The sequence below is a fragment of the Drosophila novamexicana genome, unplaced genomic scaffold (genome assembly GCF_003285875.2).
Source record: "Drosophila novamexicana strain 15010-1031.04,08,12 unplaced genomic scaffold, DnovRS2.1 tig00000008-arrow-pilon, whole genome shotgun sequence".
Taxonomy (NCBI): Eukaryota; Metazoa; Arthropoda; class Insecta; order Diptera; family Drosophilidae; genus Drosophila; species Drosophila novamexicana.
The window spans coordinates 1,051,788-1,058,900 of NW_020824765.1; the positions used below are offsets into that span (position 1 = coordinate 1,051,788).

Genomic DNA, 7,113 nt, shown 5'->3' on the forward strand with positions numbered 1-7,113 from the left:
CGTAACTGCTTATTATTGACACCATGACAAGGTATTAAACTGAAGACCCATAAAAAATTGCATCCAACTTAAAGTAGCTCACATTTATAACTCGTATCTGTTGAAAATAAATTCGGTATGCAGTCTAGTAAACATGCAAAGGTTTCCTTGTTTTCGCTGGCCATCAAAAATAAACAAAAAATGTATATTGAAATATTGCCTTTTGCTTTTGTATATTCAGACTATTGGATGGCATATTTAAGACCCGAGTATGTTATGATAATCGGACTGTAATCACCGAAGTTATTTGAGAACGCCTTTCCCATTGGATGGGGCTAAAGGAAGAAGATCGGCACCAGGTTAATTGGCTTATTCCAAGTGGGTACTCTCGGTTTTAAATGTAGTATGAAATTCGAGAACAAGTAAGACTGGATTTTGGCGAATAACAGAAATTCAAGAAAAAATTAGCTCAAACAGGGCCGTTTAAGTCCTGGTAGGTGACAGGGTAAACTACCGAGGAAAGAGGAAACTCTAAATGCTGGTAATAAATTTTAGTTTCAAAGGTTAAAGGCACTTACAATTATATATTAGATATATAATTTAACTATATTAATTAAGTTCGTTAGAAGCAATAAGGTAATTAGTTGAAATGAACCAGTTTCCTACACTTACAGCAGCTCGCCTTGGATATTTAAAAAACATATGAATTTATTTAATAAGCGGAACTCTCAGAATCGCAGCGATTTAGTGGGGAATTGAAAGATTAGCCACTTTTGGATGTTTTGCTTTGCTTAGTCGCTCATATCAAACATTTCTTGAGCATTTCTTCAACATTTCTATGTCAGCTGCGAGTTTCTTTGCGTCTGCCACAGAACCCTGACCCAAATGCACTGGCTGGCTGCACACTCTGCTCTTTGGACGAGGCGAATAGGGTGGTGGACTCTTTGCCAGAAATAAGCTCCTGGCGCTACCTTGCGGCACTGTGGCTACAAACATTTTTGCGGATGGACGCAGCCACGAGCACCACTTTGTTTCGAGCGGCTTAAGCGGGTGAAGTAGTTGGTGCTGGTGGCGGAAAAGTGGGAAAGCGGGAAACGAGTTGAGTTTTGTGTGAAGCAAAACGTAAATAAAAGCCAAGCAGGCAAACGGCCACGAAAGAAACGTAAAATGCCGCAAAATGGCGCAAAAGAAAATCCACTTTTACGGTAAAAGTTCTCAGTGGTATCGTTGTTCTTGTTGTTGTTGTTGTTGTTGCTGTTTTTGTTGTTGCCTGCTACCTTTTCCAAAAGGCAGCCATTAGCTGACCTGAAAAGCTTGGCCCGGCTTTCAAGTGGCGCTCTCTCTTAGTGGCTTCATATGCACTTCAATATTTAACATAAACAAATATAAACAAACTACATCAAGTGTATAACAATGAGCTTGTGTGCGTTCTGTGCGTGCGTGCGTTCGTCTGTGTGTGTGTGTGTGCGTGCATCAAGTGTGTAAATATGTGAGTGTTTACATTTCTTTACTGGCAAGATGACAGGCCGAATAAGGCAGCTGTCAGCTTCTGTTTCACTTTAAATAAGCTCGAACATAAATTATACAATTTTCCAAGCGTGGCTTTTGTTGATGCTAAATAATATATTTCACAGAATATAGGCAAAAATTGGAATCTAACACAAATGAATTTTTGTTTGTTTTTAAAACTGTAATAAATAAAGTATGATATATGTATACTTGCCAGTTGCAAATAAGTAAGTACTTAAGAATTGGGCTACAAACCACCGATTTGAAACTGCAATTCTAATTATGTATTAACCACAGAATGAAGATTAAACATGCTAGTTAGATCAAGAACAGCTGTTGCTCTAACTAAACCGAACCAACATTTTTTCGAAATGGTTTTTCTTGAAATTTGTTTATATATGCTTAATAAAAATAATTATTCTCGATTCCACGTATTATAATAAAATAGTATATAATTATATTATTATATAATAAAATACAAATTTTTAAAAAATATATTACCTAATTTGAGCAGCTCCACAAATCTTGCTCCACACACCTACTACATTTCAGTTTGACCAATGAATCATAGATAATAAATGGACTTACCAACGGTGTGACTCGTTTAAAGATCTTTTCCGACTGCATTCCATTTCAAAATATCTTGTTTTACTTTAGAGACGCGCAGTGAGAAGACTTCTAGTGGTAGCAGCAGCAGCAGCAGTAGCAGTAGCGTATAACCTGTCACTGTCGGCTACTCAGATCAAGTTTTAGTGGCCAAGGCCTTGGGTGGCCAATTTCGAGGAGTGCACAATCAAAACTGCCATGATTAATGTCAACACAATTGACATAAAGTAGGGACGCGGCTGCAGCCAAATGTGGGGCCATGAAAAGCCAGAAAGCAACCGGAAAAACTCGACGCAAGTGAAGATGCAATTATTGATGGATTATTTACTGTCAGCACTGCCCGTTATGACAATGAGATATGGCTTCGGGGCGGTCAATTTCTCAGACTGTGACTGAGTCTGGGTCTGGAATATGTCTGCGTCCAATGACAGCCACTAGACAAGGAGATCTAGCTCTCGCCTACTCTCGCGTCCATTCCCCAGGCGCGGAGTCATTGCATTTTCTTAGGCATTCTGCTGACTTTGCAATTTACGACCGCAATTATATTGTGTGCTCGTGGATGCCACGCCGTGTGGCAGCCGTCATTAGTATTCAATATTCAATAACTTGCATTGATGCATTAATTGCGCGTAATCACCCGCCATATAAATAACCAACAATGGTGGAACACACACCGCCCCAAGTCCAGGAAGTGTAGAGTCGTCGCCCCGTCTCATTTGCATAGGCAACGCATATTTGTGTAATTATGCGTGGAATTATTATGGTCTAAGGACCACGGAGGGGCCTACGTGGTGTGGCATCAGCTCTTGCTTTCGGGAGCCATCGTCGTTCATCGCATAGCTTCTTGTCGTGCCGTGAGACTTTTGCCGCCAGTCGCCGGCATTTGCCGTTAATTATATTGACAGCGTTTACATGGAGAGTCCGTCAGTGTGGGGGTCGGGCTTCGGGCTTCGGATACGGGACCACCAACAATGTCGTTAGTGGTTGTCAATCGATAAACGTTTTATCGCCCCATATGATAATGCCCAAACTCAACGTTGTGATTATGCCCGTCTAATTGATAATTTGTGTTTGTGGCGACTATTTGATTTGGCCGCCAGCAAACAATTAAATATGCACAACGTCAAAAGAGAATTTGTCCCCTTAAAACGGAACTTTACTTTCCTATTTTTATATGGTAAATATATAAAAAAAACATTGTTTGCTTTATAACGGTTGTGTTAATTATATGGGTGGGATTTTAAAGGGCATAAATAAAAAATAATAATAAATATGTCAAATTAAAAAATAATTTTAAAAAAGACGGCATGAAAATATATTTGTAGACACATTTACAGACTATGACAGAGAAAGCTTTCTATAAAAAGTAAGCATATTTAGAATTTAAATTGTCGTATTTGTCTTGGAGATAATAAGGAAAAATGTTTAACACTTAGGAAGCCATGTCATGACTATTTCGATGCTAAAAAGAATTTGCCTATATATGAATAAACTTGAATCATATTTACGGGTACGCTCATATTTTTGAATAATATTAAAAGTTGAAAAAAATGTACGTGTGCGTCGGCCGGGAATCGAACCCGGATCAACTGCTTGGAAGGCAACTATGCTGACCATTACACCACCGACGCCACTTAGGAAACATCACCGAGTTACAGAATATAAAAGTCACAGACTTTAAGCTAAACTAAAACAAATTTATTCTAACTTCAATGTTAAATTTTTAATATTTTGTTTATTGCTCTTATTGCTTTCCTTTTCGACAAATCTCAAAATATTCGCACAACTTCAACCTGACAAGTGTTTCGGTTTTTGCAGTTAAAAAATTATTCAATTTTGAGATGTTTACTTAAGACAATAATAGTTTTTCCAGCATTTTCCTTATATTGAATTTAAGCTCCTTTAACCAAGTAAAAGATTTTATTTAGGAAAAACACACAGAAATGCGCTGGAAGTTATGCTTAGCCAGGGGCAGAAATAAAATACAATTTATGTTGATTGCTTATTTGCTTTGAGTGTAATTTGTTAAATTTGTTGGCCCACTCTCTAGAAAACTTGTATGGCTCTTGTAGGTGTTGTGTAGGTGTCAAAGGTCAACTGCTGTTAGTAATCCAGCTGCCTATGGTTAGGATTGTGTAATGCAAAATGCCAGCCTCCAATAGCTGGATCTTTATTTTATGCTGCTGACAGCCCGACAAGTTGTGCGTTTCCGTGTGTGTGTGTGTATGTCTGTGCGTGTGTGTGTGTGTGTGTGTGTGTGTGTGTGTGTATGAGTGGGTGTGTCGCGGTTTGCCAAGCTTTTTAACAAACTTATTAAAAAAGTTTGTCGGCTGGAAAATATCATCATTAAAAGCAACGCTTCTCTGATGGAGCTCGTCATAACCAGACATTTGCTGGAAAGTTTTGTAGTTTTTTAATTAGGAAGTAATATGTGCGCCTATGCAAATGGGCATGGCAGTTTAATATGCAAATAGTTGGAACAACAGTTCCATTTGCCATTAGCAAGAAAGAGTTTTTCACAACTATTTCAGTAGATGCTTTTTCCGTTGTCCAATATATATTTACAATTAATAATTTTAATTAAAATATTTTCAAACCTAGTAATTAATATTTCATGCAAAATTTTCCTTTGTAACTTTGAATACACAGGCATTAATATGTATTTAAATACAGTGCAGGGTATATGGGTAGACAGCCAATATACACAAGCGCAGGTTTTTCAACGTTTCAAAGAATCGCTTTAATCATCAAAACAGACGCCATTAATATATCTACATAATTATTTTTTAACTATATAGGGGTATTGGTTAGTTAATCGCATTTTTTGCAGCATTTTTCAAATTTTTTCTCATATATGCGCACACGCCTAACTTTTTAATTGTCGTTTGTTATTTTTGGTCAGTATATTAGTAAATTTTCAAAATTGTCCCACTTGCTCACCATGGAGTTATGCTCCACATCTCTGCCATCCTCAGTCTCTGTTTCGTTGTGGTGTCCATTGTGCGTGCGGAAATTAAAAGCATCAAGGCGAGAAAGTCCCCATCCACTCATAATTGGCTTGCGGTGCTTCAGCTTTAGCTAATAGAATTAGAATGCGCTTTATGGCCAATTTTCAGCAAATTTGTTGCTCAGCTGCCGCTGCTGCTGCTGTTGCTGTTGCAGCTGCACAAGCCGCACAACTTGCAGCATGGAGTCTGAGGCAGTAACGACGGCTGCTTTTCGTGCCGCTTAATTAATTGGCGGGGCAAGCGAAAATAAAAAAGGAAAATAAAGAAAAATCGCGAGCAATGCGGCAGCCATGTTAAAGCGGCGATGACGATGAGAGAGAGAGAGAGAGAGAGAGAGGCTAAGGATGCCATCGCCAGTGTCGCCAAAGGTTGATTGGGATCAAGGTGGCAAAGAAGTTGTCTCTTGTTTGTTGTTCGTGTGTGCCGACAATGCCGACAGCCATGAATTGTCCACTTTATAGACTTGCGGAGTGGGTGACGGGTTTTGTGTTTTCTGTTACATGCCTTTTAAGAAAACGTACCCCAGGTACTGTTACGGGACAGCTGGTTGTAGTTGTTTGTGGCGCAATGCGATAAACGTTTACATTCTTCAACAATTGGCCAAAGTTGAACAATGCTGCGATGCAGCTTGGGAGGAAACGGCGCGAATCTGTTGCTGCAATTAACTATAGAGAAGATAAAAACATTGTCTAAATAAATTGATCGTTTGTCAATCGATAATTATATTCCATATAAATTTAATTTTGTTTATGAGGATATTACAAAAAAAATTAATAAACTGATTTTTGTTGATTGCTAAGAAAGCGCAAAATGCAGATTAATTGCATTTACCTTATTTTTTTGGCAAATCTGACTTCATACTAATTTAGCTCGGTGCTTACAAAAGGTGCTTCTAAACAACACATGTAACATATGCTACCTCTCACAGGTCCAGCACCCGATTCATTCGTGTCTGAGGCTCCAACAACTAACGGTTAAGCTATAAAATTATATAATACAACAAAATGTAGTAGCCGCCGCTTCATCCGGCATCCCTCAAAAATCCCGACAATTAAACGGCGCTCTTACACTTTAGGCCTTAATACAAAAGCTACAATAAAAAGTTAAGCATGACAACGGAAATTAAATTGCATGAAATTGGAAAATTATTACCTCACACACCACATACATGCACATACACACACACACACGCTCACACACGCAGATTTGCATGCTGCTGAGGTAGCGGAGCAATTTGGTCAGCCATTTAAGCCAAATTAAGGCCCCGTTGTAAGCGTTTGACCGGGCCTCCTCCTCGTGCGAGTCGCGCTGGTCACATGCAATCAAGGCTGCAATTTTCTTAACCAGTTTCCTTTCTGCCTATTAGCCAGTTGACAGTTCGTGTGCGTAACGCGGCCTCTAGCCGTCCGCAGCAATTTTTCTAATGACGACACGACCAGACGACAACGAGAAGAACGTCGCGACGTCGAAGCCTGCTCGAAGAGACTGTTTTTCAATATATTCTATATATTCTTGACTGCATCCACGTTTGGCCAGGCCTTTCCATAGACATTGGCATGCATTGGCAATCAGTTGGCAGTTTGTTTGGCTTAATCGTCTGCGTAATTGATATGCGTCTGTGGCACGGGGCAGGGGCGACGGATGGTTATTTTCCACTGCAGCTGGGCGAGTGTTAAGGAAATTTTCCTTTTAATTAAAGTGCACAACTCTTTGACTATCAGCTGGCAATTTAACAGAGACATTATTACGCCTGATTGAGGCAGCTGTAGAACATATGCTAAAAATGCTAAATGGAAGTGGAAATGGCATCTGAAAGATAGAAGTTGATGTTGAGATTGACGTGCGTGTGGTCCATCCAGAAACTGGGTTGAAAGCAACAGAAACAAGACACGAGACGTGCCTGGCAGAGAGGGAGAGATAGAGATAGACGGAGGTAAAGTACGATTAGAAAAGGAAGGACTATCAATATAATAAAAGATTGACTAATGAAATTAAAACTATGCTAACTATG

At 39.2% G+C, this 7,113-nt stretch overlaps 1 non-coding gene across 1 annotated transcript; it reads right to left on the reverse strand.

Moving 5' to 3' along the window:
• Positions 1–3,653: 3,653 nt before the first annotated feature.
• On the reverse strand, positions 3,654–3,725 carry Trnag-ucc. Its single transcript has one exon. It is a non-coding gene; the product is annotated as a tRNA-Gly (tRNA).
• Positions 3,726–7,113: the final 3,388 nt, after the last annotated feature.